This window comes from Mastigoproctus giganteus, chromosome 9 (genome assembly GCF_048544385.1).
Source record: "Mastigoproctus giganteus isolate SK-2022 chromosome 9, ASM4854438v1, whole genome shotgun sequence".
Taxonomy (NCBI): domain Eukaryota; kingdom Metazoa; phylum Arthropoda; class Arachnida; order Uropygi; family Thelyphonidae; genus Mastigoproctus; species Mastigoproctus giganteus.
In genome coordinates, this window is record NC_143583.1 from 40,870,566 (window position 1) to 40,896,344 (window position 25,779).

The following is a 25,779-nucleotide window of genomic DNA, read 5'->3' on the forward strand; positions in this document are numbered from 1 at the left end:
TCAAATTTGTCAGACAACACTTCCCCTTAAAAAACCCATGCTGTGTCTGAATTATTACTGCAGTCTTGTCTAGATGATCCTGCAATGCTGCTTTAACCAGTGACTCAATTCTTTTCCCTGGAACAGAAGTCAAACTAATAGGTCTGTAATTACTTGTGTCACCCTTTGATCGCCCTTTGTAAATTGGAGATACATTTGCACATCTCCAGTCTGCAGGGACTTTCTCTGAGTCCAAGGATGCTCTCATAATTATGGTTAAGGGTTTGCTTACTTCTTTTGCCACATCATTTAATATAACTGGATAGATCCCATCTACCCCAGGTCCCTTTCTTATGTTTAACTTCAATTTCTCCTCCATTATGCTCTCAGTTATTACAAACTGCTAGCTTGGGGGGAGACAAAGACGAATAGATTAACAGTAGCCACTGGCAGAGGTGAAAGAGATTCTTGCACTGCTTCTATTGGAATGAGCAGAAGCCTGGAAAACAAGATGCAGGATATTTCAGAGACTGCTGGGAGTCATTGCAGTACAAGTAAACACATGGGTTGTGTTAGGGTAGCTAAGAATAGAAATAGGTGCATGTATAATTGTGTGTACACCAATGCTACGAGTTTAGTAAATAAAATTTGACGAATTTCAGGTATTGCTCAAAACATCAAAGGCAGATATTGTTGGGATATCAGAGACGTGGTGTCACACAGATATAAGGAATGCAGAACTGGAATTTGGGGAGTACAACGTCTACAGAAAGGATAGATTGGATAGGAAGGGAGGAGGAGTTATGCTATTAGTTAAGAAATACATAAAATCCAAGGAAGTGAAGCCAGTGGACATTGCTGGACAGTGCAGTGTCGAGTCAGTTTGGTGTGACATAATCATTGGGAGATCAAAATTGAGAGTAGGAGTGTGCTATAGGCCTAATGACTCTGATGAGTATAATAAGAAACTGTACAGGGAAATAGAGTGGGCCAGTAAATCAGAGAGTCTTATAATGGGAGATTTTAATTTCCCAGATATTGACTGGAATTTGGGGGCTGGTCACTCACACACTAGCAAGGCTTTTGTGGATTTATTGGATGATTATTTTCTACATCAGCATGTTCGGGAGGCAACTAGAGGGAGGAATACTCTTGATTTGATTATCAGCAGTGATTCTTCATGCATTAAGAATCTGCAGATAAATGAATCACTAGGTGGCAGTGATCACAGTGTGCTGAAGTGGGATTTACTCAAAGAGGTAACTACCATTATGGGTAAAGGGAAGGGTTATTGCTTTCGTAAAGGCAACTACGATGGACTGAGACAGTATTTAAATTCTATACAGTGGGACCAACTGATGATGTTACCAACAGCAAATGCAAAATGGGAAGCATTCAAAGAACTTATCTTGGAAGCTACTAGGCTTTACATACCAACTAAGAAATATTGTTCAAGGTTTAGGCCTAAATGGATGTCAGACGAACTGATGAGGCATATGGCAGAGAAGAAACATGCATGGGATACATACAAATTAACACATGACACAGAAGCCTATGATAGATACAAGGTGATCTGTAACCAGGTTACAAAGGAGGTTAGGCAGGCGAAGGCAGATTATGAGAAATCTTTGGCAAGGGATGCAAAGAAAAACAGCAAAGAGTTCTTTACTTATGTAAACTGTAGAAGGAAGGGGATGAATCAGATTGGTCCACTTGATATCGATGGGTCAACTGTTGATGATCCTGCTCAGGTAGCTAACAAACTAAATGAATATTTTGCAACGACATTCACACTTGAGTTATTTAGCGAGGAGAAAGCCAGAGGTGTATTCAACTCTAGCAGTAAGCTAGAGAATCTTGTAATAACTGAGAGTAAAGTGTAGGAGAAATTGTTGAAGATAAACACAAGACAGGCACCCGGGGTGGATGGGATCTATCCAGTTATATTAAAGGAAGCAGCAGAGGAAGTAAGATTTTTTTTTTTTTTTTTTTTGATTTGGTAGTTGTTGGCGCATCGGCTTCTGTGGCCATATTGCACCTCCCAAGGTTTTCGCAGTACTTTGATCCAAGCCCGAGGCAGGAATCAAACCCGCGACCTTTGGGTTACCGGGCAGGTACTTTACCCACTCGGCTAGCCGGGCTGGCCGCAGAGGAAGTAAGCAAACCCTTAGCCATAATTATGAGAGCTTCCTTGGACTCAGGGAAGGTACCCACAGACTGGAGATGTGCAAATGTGACCCCGATTCGCAAAGGAGAATCAAAGGCTGACACAAGTAATTACAGACCTGTGAGTTTAACTTCTGTTCCAGGAAAATTAATGGAGGCACTAGTTAAAGAAGCACTGCAGAATCATTTAGACAAGACTTCAGTTATAGCTCGGACACAACATGGTTTTGTTAAGGGGAAGTCTTGCCTGACCAATTTGATTGGATACTATGATGCAGTCACAAAGGAATTGGATGCAGGGAATAACTTTGATATTATATACTTGGATCTTAGAAAGGCTTTTGATACTGTTGCACATGGAAGACTGCTGCACAAATTGGAGCAGTGTGACATTGGAGGCAAATTGCTGCTGTGGATAAAGGGTTGGCTGAGGGGGAAAAGACAGAGTAGTAATCAATGGACACTGCTCGTCGTGGACTAACGTGACTGACCAATTTGATTGGATACTATGATGCAGTCACAAAGGAACTGGATGCAGGGAATAACTTTGATATTATATACTTGGATCTTAGAAAGGCTTTTGATACTGTTGCACATGGAAGACTGCTGCACAAATTGGAGCAGTGTGACATTGGAGGCAAATTGCTGCTGTGGATAAAGGGGTGGCTGAGGGGGAGAAGACAGAGTGGTAATCAATGGACACTGCTCGTCGTGGACTAATGTTATTAGTGGAGTCCCTCAGGGCTCAGTGTTGGGTCCATTATTGTTTTCTGTATTCATAAATGATATTGATGATGGTATATCAGGCTTAATGTCGAAGTTTGCAGACGATACAAAGGTAGGCAGGGTTGTCAAGGACACTACTGACACTATGCTGCTGCAACAGGATCTGGAAAGGTTGAGCAGATGGGCTGAGAGATGGCAATTGAAGTTTAACATTGACAAATGTAAAGTACTACACATGGGAAACAGCAACCCCAGAGCAACGTATCAACTCTGTGGTACTACACTGACAGTGGTAGAGAACGAAAGGGACCTGGGGGTGGTTGTGCAGGCAGATATGAAGTTCTCTGAGCAGTGCAGACGGGCTGCAAGAGTAGCTCATGGTGTATTGTCAATGATATATAGGAATTTTTCTAGCAGGGATAAGGAGGTGATTATTCCCTTGTATAAGGCAATGGTCAGGCCACACCTAGAGTACTGTATACAGGTCTGGAGGACTCATTTCAAGAAGGATGTAGAGCTGCTGGAACGAGTACAGAGAAGGGCAACAAGATTAGTGAATGGAACAAAGGGGTGCTTTTACGACGAAAGGCTAAAGTTTTGCAAATTACAGTGTCTGGAGACTAGGCACCAGCGAGGTGATCTGGTAGAGGTGTATAAAGCCTTGAATGGTTTGAGCAGGAGAGGGCATAAATTCAAATTGAGGAAAGACAGATGTAGGATAGACGTGCGGAAATTTGCCTTTAGCCAGCGGGTGGTTAGTTGGTGGAACAGACTTCCATCCCTTGTCGTGGAAGTTGATAGCGTAAATAAGTTTAAGGCTCAGCTGGACAGGTATTTTGAACGAACAGAGGGGTGAAGTGGAAGTGGTTTTTTTTTTTTTTTTTTTTTGGCTGATGCTGCATAAGCTTGCTTTCTTGCATCAAATGCCTCTACTAATGCTAATGCTAAAAATCATTTAACTCCCAGAGAGTTTGATAAACATCCAGCCCTCTCTCCTCCCTGAATAACTCCTCATGTGTAAATGTAGATGCAAAATACTTATTCAGTTTGGCAGTTATATGAGAGTGTTCATCTACAGCCAAATTATTGATATCAAGTGGACCAATCTGATTCATTCCCTTCCTTTTAGAGTTTATATAAGTAAAGAAGTCTTTGCTGTTTTTCTTTGCAACCTTTGCCAAAAGATTTCTCATAATCTGCCTTTGCTTAGCTAACCTCCTTTGTGACTTGATTACGGACTAGATTGTATCTACAATAGGCTTCTGTGTCGCCTGACAATTTATGTGCATCCCATGCATTTTTCTTCTCTTTTGCCTTTGAATAGATTAAGCAAGCTCAATGCTGATGGCAATCCTCGTGCTGCACAGACTACACACAAGTGGACATAAATTCAAATCGAGGAAGGATAGTTGCAAGATAGATGTGCGGAGGTTGCCTTCAGCCAGCAGGTGGTTTATTGTCTCAAGAGAGTTCCAACTGTTTTTGCAGAAATAACTAGTTTGAATAAATTCTGGGAAGAACTAGAAAGATTATTTGGGGATGGACAGGTAATATGGGAAGGTTTATTTATTATTTTTCTGATGCTTTATGAGTTTGCTTTCTGGCATAGTATGCCACTACTAATAATAATATTACCATTATGTTAAATGTATTTTATTATATTTTTATTGCTCTTTTTGAGCCAAACCAATGTAAAATTTGTTCTAAATTTCCTTAAATCTCTCTCACGGGCAAGGATTGCAAGAATGATCAAGCCATAGCTGCAAGATTTGGGAAAAAAATTTATATATATATATATATTTACCCCCAACACACACTACTTCAACATTTGAAAATATTTTTCATCAAAACTGGCTTTAGAAATTTCATTGGGATATAATTTTGGACTTCATCAGGTGCAACTTCAATATTTTCACTATTTGAATCTTTCACATAGAACCTTTCAATTTTGTGTCATGTGGTGATAAATTATATATAAAAACAGGAAGCACACCCAACCCACAAACTGCAAAATTATCCAAAATCCAACCTGCAACCCAAACTTATGCACTCCGATAAGCTAATAAAATATTTTTTTTTTCCTGTTGGCAGTTACTTATTACTTATGTGAGATGGATTGCCTTTTACATAAAATAAAACATATACAACAAAAACTGTCTCACTAAAAGATAGAAAAATTATATGTACAAATCATATAACATAGCAAGTCAATTATACTGTATGTACAAATGATAATTAATGACATTCCAGGGCCGCTCTAAATTTCACAGAATTTTTAAAGAAATTTTTTTTTTTTTTTTTTTTTTTTTTTTTAAATTGTATACATTTTTTGGACCACTAGTTTCCGGTCAATTGTCATTATAACTGATCTTTGAGAATATAAAAATTCATTCACAAAAGATGATTCTTTTGTGAATGAATAACAGCTGCAAAATAACAGCTGAAATATTTAGCATTAGTAGAGGCATATGATACAAGAAAGCAAGCTTATACAGCATCAGCCAAAAAAAAAAAAAAAAAACACATTTTCCCATTTGTTTATCCAGAAGGAAATATTCATTTGTTTGTCTAGTTTTGCCTTGAATTTATTTAAGCTGTCAACTTCTACGACAGATGAAAGTTTGTTCCAGCACTCAATCACCTGCTGGATAAAGGCAAATTTCCACACATCTGTTCTACAACTGTCTTTTCTCAGTTTGAATCTATGTCCCCTGAGGCAATTAATCTGGGCAAGAGGAAAAATCTCATCAGTGCTGAACATGCTCAAACCATTCAAGGCCTTATACAATTCAATCAGATCACCTTGCAGGGCCTAGTCTCCAGAAACTGTAATTTGCAAAACTTAAGCCTTTCTTCGTAAGAGCACCCCTTTGTTCCATTCACTAATCTTGTTGCCCTTCTCTGTACTCGTTCCAGCAGCTCTACATCCTTTCTAAAATGTGGCTTCCAGACCTGTATACAGTATTCAAGATGTAGACTGACCATTGCCTTATATAAGGGGATAATGACATCCTTTTCCCTGCTAAAAAAAATTCCTTTTTATCATTAACATGACACCATGAGCTAGTCTTGCAGACTGTCTGCACTGCTCAGAAAACTTCATATCTGATTGCACAATTACCCCCAGGTCCTTTCATTCTCCATCCCCCCCTCTGTAATACCACACAGCTGATGTTACTCTGGGGTTACTGCTACCCATATGCAGTACTTTACATTTGTCAATTTTAAAACTTCAGTTGCCACCTCTCATAGCCAATCTGCTCAACTTTTCTATATCCTGTTGCAGTAGCACACTGTCATTAACAACCTTTGTGTCATCAGCAAACTTAGACATTAAGCCTGACATTCCATCATCAATATCATTAATAAATAAAGAAAACAATGGATCCAACACTGAACCCTGGGGGACTCCACTAATAACATTAGTCCATGAAGAGCAGTGACCATTGATTACCTCTGTCTTCTCCAACTCAAACATCCCTTTATCCATAGCAGCAATTTGCCCTTAATGCCACCTGCTCCAATTTGTGCAGCAGTCTTCCATCTGCAACAGAATCAAAAGCCTTCCTAAGATCCAAGTATATGATATCAAAATTATTCTTTGCATCCAGTTCCTTTGTGACCATATCATAGTATCCAATCAAATTGACCAGACAAGACTGCCCATTAACAAACCATGCTGCGTGAGCTATAACTGAAGTCTTGTATATATGATCCTGCAGTGCTCCTTTAACCATTGCCCCAGAACAGTTAAACGAACAAATCTATAATTAGTTGTCACCCTCTGATCCTTCTTTATGGATTGAGGTCACATTTTCACATCTCCAGTCCACGAGTACACCTCCCAAATCCAAGGAAGCTCTCATAATTATGGCTAAAAGTTTGCTTACTTCCTTTGCTGCCTCCTTTAATAAAACTGGATAGCTCCCATTCACGCGAGGTGCCTTTCATATGTTTATCTTCAACAATTTCTCCCCCACTTTGCTCTGAGTTATTACAAAATCATTTAGCTCACTGCCAGAGTTTAATACACCTGTGGCATCCCCCCCCCCAAATAATTCCTCATGTGTAAATGTACGTGCAAAATACTGATTCAGTTTGTTAGCTACCTGAGCAAGATAATTTCGGCATATTTTTGCTGTTATTTTTTATTACTCAAAGATAGATACTATGCTCATACTCCCCTTAGATTTTTATGTTATTCTTTTAACAATTAAGGAAATCAACTTGCATGAGACTCCGATGAAAGGTTTAAACAGTGGCAGATCCAGGATGGGGGTGGGGAGAACTGGGGCAGTCACCCACACTGAGCATGAGTAAGCTAGAACAAATACTCCATTCTTTATGATATTAAGTTGTGTGACAATTGCGCTATGCATATAAAGTTATGTGTATAAAGTGTGTCATGTGCATTTCATAACACAATTGTGTTGTGTATTATAAAAGTTTCTCAAAAATTTCAGATGTATTTCAGAGTTAATCTAATGAAATATATTTATATAAATGTTTTAGTTACAAATGTCATGTCTAATTTAAAATTAATTTTAAATGGAGTTTAAAATAAAATTTTTTATTCCATAATACTGTATATATTAAGCCTTATTATTATAGCATCTGATTTAATACTTATTGTATGTAAATATTAACAGAACAAATAAAATCATTAAATAATTCATATAAAATTATTAATATTTAAGATAAATTCAAAAATCATCAGATTTGATATATACAAAGTATATAGTAATAAAATTAAACTGTAAAGAAGGAAAATAAGCAGAAAAAGGAAAATAAAAGTTATAGGTCTAATGCACCAAAAATGCACAATGCAGCAGTGAAGGAAGCAAAAGGATATATATAATGTGTGGTTTGTAACATAAATAATGTGTGTGAAAATGGAAATGAAAAATACACAAAGTGCCTGAACTAAAAAGTTCAAGGGTTAGTTTTTTTTTTTTTTTTTATGAAAACCCCAAACACGAGAGGTATTAGAACCTATACTACTTAGTACCGTGCTTGGGTTGGAGGTTCAGAAGACGATAGAAAATATTTGTTGTCATTAGACTTGAACTTCTTTAGACTGTCATTTTCAGAAAATACATAGGACGGAAGGTTGTTCCAGAAAACAGAAGTTGAATGAATAAACGAGGAAGATGAAAAGTAGGTTCTGTGAGTTTGAAGTTGAACAAATGGATGTTGGCTGGTGGCTGCACGGGTTCAGACTGCTTTGAAAGAGAGAGCAGAAATTATAGAAGCCAATCCAGAAGAACAATGCCCTTGGAAGAATCTGTAGAAAAGGCATGCAGCAGAAACAGTATGTCTACAAGGCAGCAAGTGGAGAGATTCTGTTAGAGAGGAGTCATTAATTAATGACTCCTCTCTAACAGAGTCTTCTAATGCTCTGACAGAGCATTAGCATGCTGTGCCCTCTTCTGAATGGAATCAGAAGCCCGAGAGAGGTTTTGGGGACACTGCCCCAGATGTGGGAACAATATTCCATGGTAGGGAGGATATGCATAGAGTGAACAGCTGTTTGGAAGAAAAGTAACGTCGAGAGCAAAAGAGAAAACCAAGTTTTTTTAGATGCAGAGGAAGAAATATTTGTAATGTGCTTGTGCCAACAGATTAGAAGTCTGGGTAATCCCCAAAAGAGATGTATCATTTTGCCTAGAAATCGGAGTATCACCAAAGATAGGCATAGGAGCAGAAGAATCCTTTTTGTAAGATATTTGCTTTTAAATTTGGTATGTTAGCACTAGCATTAGCAAGGTCAAATGATGCAAGAAAGCAATCTTATATAGCATCAGACAAAAAAAAAAAAAAAAAAACACGACCCTACTCACATTTCACCCATCCACTCCCTCCAAGTGTTTGACTAGTTCTGCCTTGAATCTGTTTAAGCTATCAACTTCTATAACAGATGGAAGTTTGTTCCAGCAATCAACCACCTACTGGCTAAAGGCAAACTTCTGCATATCTATCCTACACCTCTCTTTCCTCAAATTGAATATATGCCCTCTCAGGCGATTATTCTGAGCAAGAGGAAGAATCCCATCAGCATTGGGCATACCCAAACCATTGAAGACTTTATACACCTCAATCAGATCACCTTGCAGGTGCCTTGTCTCCAGAAACTGTAATTTACAAAACTTAAGCCTTTCTTCGTAAGAGCAACCCTTTGTTCGATTAACTAATTTTGTTGCCCTTCTCTGTACTCATTCCAACAGCTCTACATCCTTCTTAAAATGAGGCCTCCAGACCTGTATACAGTACTCAAGGTGTAGCCTGACCATTGCCTTATACAAGGGGATAATCACCTCTTTAACACTGCTAGAAAAATCATGAGCTACTCTTGCAGACTGTCTGAACTGATCAGTAAACTTCATATCTACCTGCACAATTACCCCCAGGTCTTGTTCATTCTCTACCCCTGTCAATGTAGTACCACACAGTTGATATGTTACTCTGGGGTTACCGCTTCCCATATGCAGTAGTTAACATTTATCAATTTTAAACTACAGTTGCCACACTCAGCCCATCTGCTCAACTTTTCTAGATTGTGTTGCAGCAGCTTACTGTCATTAGTATCATTATCAACCCTGCCTACCTTTGTATCATCTGCAAACTTGGACATTAAGCCTGATATATCATCATAAATATCATTTATAAATACAGAAACCAACAATGGACGCAACACTGAACCCTGGGGAACTCCACTAATAACATTAGTCCACGAAGAGCAGTGTCTATTGATTACCACTCTGTCTTCTTCCACTCAACCATCCCTTTATCCATAGCAGCAATTTGCCTCCAATGCTACACTGCTCCAATTTGTGCAGCAGTCTTCCATGTGCAACAGTATCAAAATCCTTTCTAAGATCCAAATATATGATATCAAAATTATCCTTTTCATCCAGTTCCTTTGTGACTACATCATAGTATCCAATCAAATTGGTCAGGCAGGACTTTCCCTTAACAAACCCATGCTGTGTCCGAGCTATAACTGAAGTCTTGTCTAGATGATCCTGGAATGCTTCTTTAACCAGTGCCTCCATTAATTTCCCTGGAAGAGAAGTTAAACTAACAGGTCTGTAATTACCTGTGTCTCCCTTTGCTCCTCCTTTGTGGATTTGGTTCACATTTGCACATTTCCAGTCCAGAGATACTTCCCGAGTCCAAGGAGGCTCTCATAATTATGGATAAGGGTTTTCTTACTTCTTTTGCCGCCTCGTTTAATATAACTGGATAGATTCCACCCCCAGGTGCCTTTCTTATGTTTACCTTCAACAATTTCTCCTCCACTTTACTCTTAGTTATTACAAGATAATCTAGCTTACTGCCAGAGTTTAATACACCTCTGGCATTCCCCTCCCTGAATAACTCCTCATGTGTGAATGTAGATGCAAAATATTCATTTAGTTTGTTAGCTGCCTGAGTAGCGTCATCAACAGTTGAACCAGTGATATCAAGTGGACCAATCTGATTCATCCCATTCCTTCTAGAGTTTACATAAGTAAAGAACTCTTTGCTGTTTTTCTTTGCATCCTTTGCCAAAGATTTCTCGTAATCTGCCTTTGCCTGCCTAACCTCCTTTGTGACTTGGTTACAGACCAGCTTATATCTATAATAGGCTTCTGTGTCAACTTAATTCATATGTATCCGATGCATTTTTCTTCTCTGCCACATATCTAATTAGTTCATCTGACATCCATTTAGGCCTAACCCTTGAACAATATTTCTTAGTTGGTATGAAAAGCCTAGTAGCTTCCAAGATTATTCCTTTGAATGCTTCCCATTTTGAATTTGCTGTTGGTAACATCATCAGTTGGTCCCACCGTACGGAATTTAAATATCGTCTCAAACCACCGTAGTCACCTTTACGAAAGCAAAATCCCTTTCCTTTACCCTTGATGGTTGTTACCTCTGAGTAAATCCCACTTCAGCACACTGTAATCACTGCCACTTAGTAGTTCCTTTATCTGCAGATTCTTAAATGCATGAAGAATCACTACTGATAATCAGATCAACAGTATCACTCCCTCTTGTTGCCTCCCAAACATGATGTAGAAAACAATCATCCAAATAAATCCACAAAAGCCTTGCTAGTGTGTAAGTGACCAACTCACAAATTCCAGTCAATCTCTGGGAAATTAAAATTCCCCATTATAAGGGACCTGGTGGTGGTTGTGCAGGCAGATATGAAGTTTTCTGACAGTGCAGACAGGCTGCAAGAGTAGCTCATGGTGTATGGTCGATGACATATAGGAATTTTTCTAGCAGGGATAAGGAGGTGATTATTCCCTTGTATAAGGGAATGGTGGGGCCACACCTAGAGTACTGTATACAGGTCTGGAGGCCTCATTTCAAGAAGGATGTAGGGATGCTGGAACGAGTACAGAGAAGGGCAACAAGATTGGTGAATGGAACAAAGGGGTGCTCTTACGAAGAAAGGCTTAAGTTTTGCAAATTACAGTGTCTGAAGACTAGGCACCAGCGAGGTGATCTGATTGAGGTGTATAAAGCTTTGAATGGTGTGAGCATGCTCAATGCTGATGGGATTCTTCTTCTTGCTCAGAAAATCACCTGAGAGGGCATAACTTCAAATTGAGGAAAGCCAGATGTAGGACAGACGTGAGGAAATTTGCCTTTAGCCAGCGGGTGGTTGGTTGGTGGAACAGACTTCCATCCCTTGTAGTTGAAGTTGATAGCCTAAATAAGTTTAAGGCTCAGCTGGACAGGTATTTCGAACGAACAGAGGGGTGAAGTGAAAGTGGTTATTTTTTATTTATTTATTTTTATTTATTTTATTTTTTTTTTGGCTGATGCTGCATAAGCTTGCTTTCTTGCATCAAATGCCTCTACTAATGCTAATAAGATAAGTCTGATTAACTGGCCCACACTATTTCTCTGCAGAATTGGTGATTATACTCATCAGATTCAATTGGCTTATAACACCACTTAATGAGAACAGAGAAGGGCAACAAGATTAGCGAAAGGAACAAAGGGTTGCTCTTACGAAGAAAGGCTTAAGTTTTGCAAATTAGTGTCTGCAGACCAGGCACGACGAGGTGATCTGACAGAGGTGTACAAAGCCTTGAATGGTTTGAGAATGTTCAATGCCGATGGGATTCTTCCTCTTGCTCAGAATAATCACCTGAGAGGGCATAAATTCAAATTGAGGAAACAGATGTAGGATAGATGTGCGAAAATTTGCCTTTAGCCAGTGGGTAGTTGGCTGGTGGAACAGACTTCCATCCCTTGTTGTGGAAGTTAATAGCCTAAATAAATTTAAGGCTCAGCTGGGCAGGTATTTCGAACGAACGGAGGGGTGAAATGGGAGTGGTTTTTTTTTTTTTTTTTTACTGTTACTGTAAAAGCTTGCTTTCTTCCATCATATGCCTCTACTAATGCTAATACCACCTAATCTCATTTTTCCTTTCCCAGTGCTTATAAACACCAAACAGACTCAACATTGCATTGTCCACCAACATCAATTGGATGCACTTCCTTAGATTTTATGTTTCTTAACTAATTGCATAACCCCACCTCCCTTCCTGTCTATCCTTTCTGTACACATTATACTCCCCAAATTCCAATTCTGCACTGCTTATGTCTGTGTGACAACACGTCTCTGATACACCAACAATATCTGGCGTTGATGTCTTGACTAGCACTTGAAGCTCCTCAAATGTATTTACTATACTCCTAGCATTGTTGTACATGCAAGTACACATGCACCTGTTTCTACTCTTAGTTACCCTATCACAGCCCATGTATTTATTTGTTCCACTATGACTTCCAGCAGTTCTGGAAATCCCCACTGCCTTGCTTCCCATGCTGCTGCTCGATTGCATTTCAATAGAAGCAGTGCAAGAATCACTTTCACTTCTGCCGGTGGCTATTGTTAATCTATTAGTCCGTGTATCCCCACAAGCTAGCAGTTTTCCGACCCACCTAACTTTGCCTCGATAGCATCAGCAAATATTCTTGCATCCTTTCTATTTAAGTGTATCCCATCCCTGTAGAAGCAGTCTCTCCTGTTAACAAGCACAGACCAGGCTGAGAAAAATTCTACCCCTTAAGCCTGGCACAATCTGTCCAGGGCCGAATTGATCAATAAGACTCTCATAATATACTCCCTCCTATCATATCTGGGCAGAATTGCACACTTTCAAATTCAACACTAACTCACGTCTTTTTTTCAACACTGACCTGTACTTGTTAAGTAATTCCGCCTATCTCCTACTCTTAATATCATTAGTGCCAACGTGTAGAACGATATCACCCTTTGTGCCCTTAAAAGATGATATCTGCTCTACAACATCATCAACCTTTGCCCCTGGCAGACATATCCTGGTTCTGTTCCACCTATCCTTTTTGCACAATATGTTCCCCGTTTCCCTGACAATGGAGTCACCAACAACTAGTTCCTTTGGGACCACCAGATATAAGACAAGACTGGGTTTTGGAAGGAGTGGAATCAACTTTGTCTTTGCCCCACTGGAGGATTACCTGGAGATCGGCATTTAAGGAATTGGTAGCGGATATTCGAGAAGTTGAAGCTGATTGAGCAGGGCAAGGTTTCTCAAAATGGATAGTGGAATGCAATTTGCTATCATTGGCAAAACTATGGTCATTAATAAGGTCATTAATATACAAGAGGAAAAGAGTGGGAGAAAGAACTGAACCTTGGGGTACAACGGCATTAGTGGAGAAGTTAGAAGCCAGAGAGCCATCTACCATCACCCTCAGTGAGAAAACTGGATAACCAATTACTAAAAACAGTTGGCAAACCATAAGATGGAAGCTTGTTTAGAAGACCTTTATACCAAACACGATCAAAAGCCTTTGCGATGTCAAGAGCAACTACTTGTGTTTCGCCGAACCTTTCCATTGAATTAGTCCATAAATGGGTAACATAAGCCAGAATATCACCAGTGGATCGACACTGACGGAATCCATACTGGCGATCGTTGATCAGATGGAAGGTTTCTAGGTAGTTTAAGAGTTGCCGGTAAATTGATTACTCCATTACTCCATATGAACTGGCTCATATCCAGCCAGTTCCAGACCCTTTTTAGGAACTGGCTGGATATGAGCAAATTTCCAAGCAGAAGGAAAAACAACTTTGGAATAAGAAAGTGAAAAAAGGTGGCAAAGAATAGGAGTAAGTTCAGGAGCACAGGTTTTGAGAACAAGTGGAGAAATACCATCAGGACCTGGAGCTTTCTTAGCATCAAGATTCATCAAAATCCTTTGATATCCTTTTGACGGAAGACCACAGGAGGCATTGAATAGAGCGTGTTAGGAATGGTGGGAGGTGTTTTACCAAGATCACTAATACACGAGCTCAAAGAAAAATGAGATGCTAGCAGGTCAGCTTTATCCTTGGCTGAAGTGACAACAGAACCATCTGGTTTGGACAGAGGTGGGAGCAGAGATGGGCAAAAGTTGCGGCCAATAGCTTTGGCAAGAGACTAGAATGCTCGGCTACCATTAGGGCAAGAAGCAAGTTTTCTACTCTTAGCCTGTTCAAACTCTAGTTTGGACTGATTAATAACTGCTTTACAATTGTTGCGAGCTTTGGTGTAGGCAGAAAATGAAACTGAAGAATTAGAAACAAGCCAATTACAATATGCAATATTCTTCTCTTGGACAGCCTGAGCACATTTATTGGAAAACCAAGGTTTAGATAAAGGACGAGATTTTAAAGTGGAGTGTGGGATAAAGGATTCCATTCCTGCAAGAATAATTTCACTGACACGATCTGAGCAAACGTTGACATCAGAAGTTTTGAAACAGTAATCAGACCAAGGAAAAGAAGTCTCGCAGGTCATCCCATTTTGCATTCTTGTAATGCAAAACAATACGAGGTTGGGAATAGCCATGAGATAAAGGTTCCATTGGAGAAGAGAATCACCAAGTTGTGATCTGAAGTGCCTAAAGGACCTCTCACTTCAACCTTGTACTTAGAAGGGTTGTTTGTGAGAAAAAGATCAAGCGTATTGGCTGTATGATTAGGATTGTCCGGTATTCTTGTAGGTAAATGAACAATCTGTGCTAGGTCATTAGTAATTGCAAAAGCCTCAGCATCTCGACCTGCTGGGTCGGTGTGACTAGAAAACGGAAGCCAGCTGGAGTTGTGAACGTTAAAATCACCAAGGAAAATTACCTCACTGTCAGGAAAGTTGGACTGGAGAAAGTCAAGTTGCAAAGAGAGGAAGTCAAAGAGCTCCAAGTGATTAGTGGAGTTGGGAGAACGGTAGAGACAACAGATGAATTTTACACAATGAGGTAGAGAGATTTTAAGCCAGAGAAGATCAAAGAGAGAAGATTCCAAATTGCCAAGTCTCTGACAGGGAATATCAGAACGGACATATGCACAAGTACCACCTTTGAGGCGAAAGGAATCGTACAGCAAATAATTTGGACATCTGAGATGAGCAGTAGTTGAATCAACTGAATAACTGAGATTCAGTCAGAAAAAGTACATGGGGTTTGGAAGACTGCAAGTGGAAATGGACATCGTTGAGATTGGAATTGAGACCACGTATATTTGTGAAATGAATTAGGAAGTCCTTGGGAGGTTTAGATCTTTTCGCAGATAAGCTTGCTCTATCTGCGAAATTCATGATGTATTCAATGTCATTCACCATGACAATTCATGGTGTATTCAATAGTAAGAAAAAGTGAGTGGGACATGCTGTATGAAGTAATGAAATTTTTGGATATGGCGTACATGTAGTAAGAATATATCCAGATCCTTGACATAACGTGGCCTCGACAATGCTCCCCGCATACACACTACTCAGACTCCCTCCAGTCACTATGTGGCAGAGTAGAGGTAGCAAGATTATACACTAGCTGATCCGGAAGCCTCCTAGAGAGTTACCAATAGGTTTGGTCTGGTGTACTATCTAGCGGCTGGCCTGCGAACACCGTTTTAGAGCTGTACCCTCGAAATGTAAGGAATATTGGATCTCGCCACGACATTCATCATAACCTCAAAAATCAATCATACTGCATGATGGAAGAGATAGGGAAGGGTTGGCCGGAACTTAGCTCTAGAGACTAAACATGGGTTCCACCACTTCACGCCTCCAATAAGCAAAGTGGTGGTATTTCACCGGTTGATGAGTCATCTACCACCTAGTACTGCCTGGTAACATAGAGGGGCGGCGTTCCTCCATATGGTGTGGGCGCCACACCTCGACCCCTGCTTACGTTGGTTCACACCTGGGTGGTCACCCACCATGTACTTGTGCATGAAGGTTATACCCAGGATTACTAACAGTCCCACCATCGTGAAGGTGCAAGCAGAGGATTTGGCCGTCATAGACCATCCGGACTTCGCCGAAATTGGGTCCACTTGACTTGAGTGTCACCCGAATATCAGTTCCATCAGCGTTTTAGACTCCCAGGTAGCAAGAACAGCTTGTCTGGCATATCTGAGAGAATGTCTGTGACAACCTCAAGGACCAAAGGTTGGTGGAACAGACTTCCATCCTTTGTTGTGGAAGTTGATAGTCTAAATAAATTTAAGGCTGAGCTGGACAGGTACTTGGAATGAACGGAGGGGTGAAATGGCAGAGTATTTTTTTTTTTTTTTTTTTTGGCTGATGCTGCATAAGCTTGATTTCTTGCATCATATGCCTCTACTAATGCTAATTTTGTAATGAAAGTAATAATGAAATGTAAAAATGAAAGGAATATATGTCTTTAATTTATTTAACAAAGCAACTCATTTCATATTCATAACATGAAAAAGTTTCTGCATTATTATTCTAAATGGTTACATATTTCTGGCATAAGTTTACTTGATGCTTGCCACAGATTTTTTTTTTTTTTTTTTTTGTTTTTGGAAAACAGTTCTACCTTTACAACCCTTTTATGGTATATGACAACACTGGCAACTTCCCTTCCTAGATTCTATTTGAGTTGATCTTTCTTGTGGCATCTTTTTTAAAATACCTACTATCATGTTTCGCACTGAGAGTCTCACTTGGCTACATATATCAATGTTCCATATTTATAAGGCCTGATCAGACTCATTACCAAAGTCTTAAGAAATGACAATCTGAAATATTTGTTATCCTTGACCTTAGAATTATTGAAAAGAATAACAGATTTTTTTTCCAACAGCATTGAGAAGTCCATGAAATATACTGGGTTTTTATACCCATAAAATAGAAAGGCAGAACTAGACAAACATTTGGAGACAAACATCATGCTCTTCTTGACACTGAAGACCTATAAAAAAGGTCAACGATATCTATACCACTTAGTTCTCTTAGAGAAGCTAGTAATCTCTGGACTCAAATGATTGTCTTTATCTAGACCAGGCATGGGCAACCTTTCCTAGTTCGGAGGCCAAATTATCATTCTGTCTCCAAGTCAAGGGTCAGACCAAATTATTAAATAAAATAAATTAATATTAAATGAATTAAAACAAGTTGCTACTTCGAATTTCATTTATTTATAATATAATGCTTTGGTATAAAGCTCTACATAAATTTTATAATATAATGAACAACATAACAATGTGAAGATTGGCCTTATACTTGAACTACGAGACTATCAATATTGACGTTAATATTACTTAAGAATAATCGCATAGAATATGAGGTTTTCGTCCGTTATTCTTGCCCGAATTTTTGATTTATTGTATTTCATCCTCGAAAAAAAACTGTTCACACATATATGTGCTGCCGAAAAGACAAATGATTTTTCTTGAAAAGGCGCGTAAATATGTATATTTTTCTTCCACAAAATAAAATATATAAAAATCCATCAAAGCAATGTTAAAATTGTGATTTTAGCACTAAATCCACCTGAAGCTCAATAAGTTCCACCTGCAAGTTTTCAGCATATTATTTACATCAGCATCCATTGGACGAGCAAATATAGCTAATGTGGAGTCTTTGTTTTGGAAGTCAGCAAACCTTGTATCAAATTGCTTTATTAGTGCCTTCAGTTCTTCTCCATAACAATTATAAGGGATATTTTTATGAGTTGCTAGAGTAGGAAAATAACAATTTTTAGCTCTTATCTGACTTTCCAACAATCTTAGTTTATCACAAAAAGCTTTGACACGTCCATGCAATTCATGAACCAATTGTCCTACAAGAAATCCAGTGACATTTACAAGAAATGCCAAATCACACACCCACTCATCATCTTTTACTTGGTTAATTGTGTTTCCTTTTATGTCCATAAAATCTTCAATGTCTTGTCTTAGATCATAAAATCGTTTTAACATTTTACCTTTACTCAACCACCTCACTTCACAATAATAAGACATCTTCATAATCTGAAAATAGGTCTGCCAAATACTCCTTAAATTGGCGGTGATTAAGTGCACGTGACTTAATAAAGTTAATACTGGCTACTACAACTTCCATAACATTTGTGAATTTAATCGATTTTTTTGACATAATCCCTGACATTGTCCCAAATTTATAAGATTTTGTTGGTGGATAATGCAGTGAAAATTTGTTAAATTTTTCTGATGGATTGCTCTTTCATGAACTATTCCAATAAATCCCTTCCGTGCACTAACCATTGCAGGGGCTCCATCAGTGCATATACCAGATAGTGAACTCCATTTAAGCCCAAATCTCTCGAAGACTGTGTTAACTGTTTCAAATATATCTTCACTGGTAGTTGTTCCTTTTAACGGCCGAAGAGCCAATAATTCTTCTGTGATGTTGAAATCTGCATCAACTCCTCAAAGAAATACTGCTAGTTGTGCTGTATCGGAGGTATCGGTGCTGTCATCCAAAGCAATTGAAAATGCTTTCAATCTAACAATCTTCTCTTTTAAACTTTTTTTGATATCATCAGCCATAATTTCTATCCATCAGACAACAGTACATCTCGACAAACAAATATTCTCGAAGTCTTTTTTCTTTTCAGGACATATTATACTTGCAACATCCAGCAGATATTCTTTGATAAATTCTCCTTCACCAAATCACTTAGAATGCTTAGCGATTTTTTGCTTACCACAAAGCTTTGACAATGCTGTGGTGCTGCATTCTTTGCTTGTTGAACATTTGCTGCTGGGTATCCAAGTTCTTCAACTTCTGTATTTCATCTTTTCGTAGGTATCCAATTTTTTAGTGATCTGCATGTCTCGAAGTAAAGTGTCTCTTCAAGTTGTATTCTTTGTTGACAGATACAGATTCCTTGCATAGCAAACATACAGGAAATCCTTTATTCAGAATAAAATAATAATCCTCCATCCAGTTGTCTTGAAACTGATGATTCTCTGCATCTACTTTTCTTTTTTTTTGACATAACCCCTAACATTGTCCCAAATTTATAAGTGATATTCAGAACTGTCTTCTACACCGCAGGCACCGAACAGAACACAACATCAATGCAGGCACCGAACTGACACGTTGTAACACACCGGTAGTCAAAGTGAGAAAGAGACCTTGGTGGGAGAAAACATGGTGTGTTTTGTGCAAGTCATATGACATCAGCTTAATGTGAGTTAGTAGAACACACCATGTTTTCTCCCACCATGAATCAGACAAACTTCGCTGAAATAGATTAGGGCCGGATCAAAAGAAGTAGAGGGCTGGATATGGCCCACAAGTTGCCCATATGTGATCTAGACAATGCAACAAAGAAATAACTTTCTTATTATCTTCTATTTCTTGCCTTTTTTGCGAACAATAGGAGAGAAGATAGCTCTCTGCTTTGCAAATAATGAAATTCTTTTCCCAATTTAGTCAACTGTTGCCAGAGAAGGGCAATAAGAAAGGTTTAAGTTTTGCAAATTACAGTGTCTGGAGACTAGGCACCTGTGAGGTGATCTGATTGAGGTGTATAAAGCCTTGAATGGTTTGAGCATGCTCAATGCTGATGGGATTCTTCCTCTTGCTTAGAATAATCGCCTGAGAGGGCATAAATTCAAATTGAGGAAAGACAGTTATAGAATAGATGTGCAGAAGTTTTGCCTTTAACCAGCGGGTGGGCAATTGCTGGAAAAAAAACTTCCAATCTTCGATCTGTTGCTGTAGAAGTTGATAGCTTAAATAGATTCAAGGCAGAACCAGACAAACATTTGGAGCGAGTGGATGGGTGAAATGAGAAGGGTTTTTTTTTTTGGCTGATGCTATATAAGCTTGTTTTCTTGCATCATGTGCCTTTACTAATGCTAACTCTTTGAAGAAAGGAAGAATAAATGCAGACCACTTACTAACAAAAAATAAATCCCATGCTTATATTAACAGAAGAAACTGCTTATGGTGAACACTTGTTTCCAGGTTTGTTTGGAATTCATTTTCTATCCTTGCCTTGACTTTAGAATTATTGAGCAGAATTTATTCCAACAGCATTATGTCATCATGTTAGTCTAGAAAAATACAGATAAAGCCAGCAGCACAGTAAAAAAAAAGTAAATTTTGTTTGGATGCTTATGCTATAATGATTGTTCCCAATCAATCTATATTTGCTATTCACATAACTTTCCAAGCATATCAATGAAGTCACTAAATCTCTTACAGATGTCAGAAGTTCTGAGTTATTCATCATCTGAACCAGCTAGACTTGAGACTAAAATCCTCCCTACCTCTCTCTCCGATCTGACTCCTCCTCGGATTTTTCACTTAAAAATAGTTTCTCATCACTTTCTTCAGAAAAACCAAAAAGCTTACATTGTTAGTACCCACGGTTATGAAAGGACCAGCTGCCAGGCATTACACCAGTGGTATCTAACCTTTTCCCATACAGGGGCCATATTCAAAGTTAGATTTGTTTCGCAGGCCACACTGAGTGATTCGAGAAAAAGTGTGTTACATTTCCCATATCTTGTATAAAAAAAAAAAAAAAAAAAAACACACACATAAAAGGAAGTTTCTATTTTCATATTAATAGTTTTTTATTTTCAGGCTATATATTAAAAAATTCAAATTCACAACACTTATGTGGAACTAATCTGTCAGTGATTTATTTTTTTTAGATTTTGATTTTATTAAAATTATAAAAATATGACTTACTTCTGTTTTTTAAAAAAAAATGACTTACTTCTGGTTTTTTTTTTTTTTTTAAATACCCTACTTTTCCTTTTAAATGTTCACTTTAGAAAATTTACAACCTGAGGATCACTGCTTTTCAATGTTAAGGTGAATAAATAAATATAATGATACACCTAAAATTGAAAATATTCAAAAATTTTATTAAGTACAATACACAATAACATTTACTGAACAAAACTTAACATTTAATGAGAAAATTTTGGTCGATAATTTACAAAATTCAACATGCTGTTTTAGTTCACTTTCCGCATGGCTGTAAAAAAATTATTCTCAGGCCATAGGTTGGACACCACTGCATTGTATGATAGTACAGAAGCAAGACTGGAACATGACCGATGGCCACAATATAAAAAACTAAAGAGAAAACTATACAAAAGCTTGAAACAGTGTTGCACATTAAAAAAATATACACTAATTTATATTACTCTGAAATAGGAATTACAATAGGAATTAAGTGTTAAAGAAGTATCCTTTTTCTGCAATGCACTAAACTATGACAAGCAGGTGTTTTTTTTTACTCATTCTTAAAACAAAGTATTCAGTATGATAATTTTATGTATGATTTACGATAATCAAAACATGCCTAATTTACAAACATTTTGAAACTTAGTATAATGTAGATAACATTGGTTCTACTCAGTTAGTCAATTCTATTATTGAATTTTATCTGCAAGATTAAATCTGAATTTTATCTGTAAGATTATTATTTATGTGTAAGATTAACTGAATAAAATTTCTATTTATGTCTATTTGTTATCATATACGTGAATTTTAGGAAAAGTTTTGATATTGATACTGTTGCACATAAAAGATTGATGTACAAACTGGAGCAATATGGCATTAAGGGCAAGTTACTGCTATGAATAAAGGGATGGTTGAGCAAGTGATGCCCCACTCTATATGGACTAATGTTATTAATGAAGGCTCCCAGGATTCACTGCTGTACCCTGGGAGGGTCCAGCAGTGATTTATAATATTTATTTATAATGGCAAATAAGGCTAAATGTAAGTTTTCAGATGATACAACGGTTGGCAGAGTGACAGTAGATAGAAACAATAATCAGAATAAGCTACTGCAACAAGATCTAAAAAAATTAGGCAGATGGGTTAAGAAATAACAGTTGAAGATTAACATTAATTGTAGTCAGATATGAAGTTCTCTGAGCAAGGCAGACAGGCTGCCAGGGCAGCTGTTGGGGTTTGTCAATGATATGCAGGAATTTTGATAGCAGAGATAAGGAAGTGATTAACCCATTCTACAAGGCAATAGTTGGGCTGAAGTTTGAGTACAGCATACAGGCTTGGAATCCTAGTTTTAGAAAGGATACAGATATGCTGAAACAGGTGCAGAGAAGAGCAACAAGATTGGCAAAGGGAACAAAAAAGGTTGCTCTTACCAAGAAAGGCTTTGGTGCTGCAAATTGCAGCATCTGAAGACTAGGTATGTGTGAAGTGATCTGATTGAAGTGTTTATGGGTCTGAACGGATTAAGCTGGGTCTGAACGGATTAAGCAAGCTTAATGCTGATGGCATTCTTCCTCCTGCTCAGACTATGTACATGAGGGGATATAAATTCAAACTAGGAAGGATGGTTGCAGGCCAGATGTGCAGAGGTTTGCCTTCGGTAGACAGAGTTTGATTGTTGGAACAAACTTCCACCTATTGTTGCGTAAGTCGGTAGTTGAAATAAATTCAAAGAATAATTATACAAAATTATTGGAGGGGCCAGGCAGGTGATGTGGGAAGTTTTATTTTATTTCTTTTTGGCTGATGCTTTACAAGCCGCTTTCTTGCATCATATATGCTACTACCACTACTACTAATAAAAATTACTATGTTCATATCAAAATCATGTGTAATTTCACAATAACAAAAGAAAAATAATAGTTGTCACTTCAGCCAAGGATAAAGCTGACCTGCTAGCATCCCATTTTTCTTCCAGCTCATGTATTAATGATCTTGGTAAAACACCTCCCACCATTCCTAACACGCTCCATTCAATGCCTTCTGTGGTCTTCCGTCAAAAGGATATCAGAAGGATTTTGATGAATCTTGATGCTAAGAAAGTTCCAGGTCCTGATGGTATTTCTCCACTTGTTCTCAAAACCTGTGCTCCTGAACTTACTCCTATTCTTTGTCGCCTTTTTTCACTTTCTTATTCCAAAGGTGTTTTTCCTTCTGCTTGGAAATTTGCTCATATCCAGCCAGTTCCTAAAAAGGGTGACAAATCCCTCCCATCCAATTATCGTCCCATTGCAATTACTTCTACTCTTTCTAAAGTAATGGAGAAATCAATTAACCGCCAACTCTTAAACTACCTAGAAACCTTCCGTCTGATCAACGATCGCCAGTATGGATTCCGTCAGTGTTGATCCACTGGTAATATTCTGGCTTATGTTACCCATTTATGGACTAATTCAATGGAAAGGTTCGGTGAAACACAAGTAGTTGCTCTTGACATCTCAAAGGCTTTCGATCGTGTTTGGCATAAAGGTCTTCTAAAGAAGCTTCCATCTTATGGTTTGCCAACTGTTTTTAGTAATTGGTTATCCAGTTTTCTCTCTGATCGCTCACTGGGGGTGATGGTAGATGGTTCTCTGTCTTCTAACTTCTCCACTAATGCCGGTGTCCCCCAAGGTTCAATTCTTTCCCCCACTCTTTTCCTCTTGTATATCAATGACCTTCTTCCATTGACTGGAAATCCTATCCATAGTTTTGCCGATGATAGCACATTGCATTCAACTTTCCATTTTGAGAAACCTTGTCCTGCTCAATCAGCTTCAAGTTCTCGAAAATCTGCTGCCAATTCCTTAAATGCCGATCTTCAGGTAATTCTCCAGTGGGGCAAAGACAACTTAGTTGATTTCAACCCTTCTAAAACTCAGTCTTGTCTTATATCTCGCAAAAAGGATTCTTCTGCTCCTATGCTTATCTTTAGTGACACTCCGATTTCTAGGCAAAATGATATATCTCTTTTGGGGATTACCCTGACTTCTAATCTCTCTTGGCACAAGCACATTACAAATATTGCTTCCTCTGCATCTAAAAAACTTGGTTTTCTCTTTCGCTCTCGGCGTTACTTTTCTTCCAAACAGCTGCTCACTCTGTATAAATCGCAAATCCGCCCTGCCATGGAATATTGTTCCCACATCTGGGGTGGTGCCCCCAAAACCTCTCTCAGGCTTCTTGATTCCATTCAGAAGAGGGCAGTTAGGTTAATTAATGATTCATCTCTAACAGAGTCTCTCCACTCGCTTTCTCATAGACGTACTGTTTCTGCTGCATACCTCTTCTACAGATACTTCCATGGGCACTGTTCTTCTGAATTGGCTTCTATAATTCCCGCTCTCTCTTTCAAAACAGTCCGAACACATGCCGCCACCAGCCAACATCCATTTACTGTCCAACTTCAAACCCACAGAACCAACTTTTCATCTTCCTCATTTATTCATTCAACTGCCGTTTTCTGGAACAACCTTCCTTCATACGTATTTCCTGAAAATTACAATCTACAGAAGTTCAAGTCCAATGTCAACAAATATCTTCTTTCGTCTTCTCAACCTCCAACCCAAGCACGGTACTAAGTACTATAGGTTCTAATACCTCTCGTGTTTGGGGTTCTCATAAAAAAAAAAAAAAACACGATATTTATTAATCTTTACATATTTCAATCGTGTTCGCTGCGAGCCTTCATTATTCAAATTACCATTCGCGCCTATCAAAATGAAGTTATTTCACAACGAAAAAAAATATATATTTTACTATTTGTAAACACAATATTTGTTAATCCTATCTACATACTACAATCGTGTTTTTCTTGCGATCCTTCCGTTGGCAGTCACCATCAACTCTGCTAACTCCAGTTTAAAAATAAAAAGAAAAGACAGAGAAATCAGGCGCACATCCATACCTGTTCTTGAACGTTTATTATTTTTAAGTCTTCCATCACTTACCCGCTTATGAGAACATCAGAAATATTCTGAAATTCTGAATAAAATCAAGTACTATATTTCTCAACCCCCTAAGCAAGTGTATGCATGTGTTCCAAATTTCTCATTAACAACTGATAAAATTCATTAGAAATTAACTTAAATTTCATTAAGAACTTTATTCAAAAATTACGATATTTACCACCAGATACCATGAAATTAAGCTATTCAAGTTATACTAATAAATATAACTAAATACCCGTCAAAGTGTATTATTTTCGTTTCACTTTTACGTTCAGGCAATGGGTGTTCCTAATATCCTCCACATTGAATATTAAGTTTTAACATCATATAAAGAAATTATATTAAACCATTCGTATTAACAATGAAAACACATAAAGGCACTTTTCTTGGATAATGAATAATCTCCAAATAATAAAAACTCACAAGAATTACTATTACTACCCAGACATCGCCGTAGAGAATCACCTAGGCCACTACGACAGGCGATAATGTGATCTTCTTCCCCAAATAGTAGCACTATAATTTACAAATTTTCCCTGCTGTTAAATAGCATCAAAAAATGTTTGCAAAATAGATCCGGAACCATAAGAAATGCCACAGAGATTTAATTTTAAAAAAAAACTCAAGTAAATTGACGGCAAACGCCTCATACAACAAGAATATTGAAATTATTGTCAAAGTTACGGCAATAGCTTCAGTTGTGTATGTAGCCATGGGCCAACTCAATTTTCTAAAAAAAAAAAAAAAGAATTCAGCAACCTAATAACGAGTAACTTCACCACGAACTGTATTCGCAGACTACTAGTACCGGCAATTCATATCACCTGTCCATTCCACTACCAACCCCCCCCAACAGTTTGTATAGGTCTTCATTGGATTTATTCAAACCACCCACTTGTACATCACTAGAT

At 38.1% G+C, this 25,779-nt stretch overlaps 1 protein-coding gene across 1 annotated transcript in view; it reads right to left on the bottom strand.

Annotated features, from left to right (window-relative positions):
• The window catches only part of Dap160 (dynamin associated protein 160), a 531,520-nt gene extending 506,147 nt beyond the window's left edge, over positions 1 to 25,373 (bottom strand). The window contains exon 1 of the mRNA XM_090381606.1: positions 25,292 to 25,373. The gene's annotated coding sequence lies outside the window, so the exon portion shown is untranslated. The remainder of the gene's footprint in view (positions 1 to 25,291) is intronic.
• Positions 25,374 to 25,779: the final 406 nt, after the last annotated feature.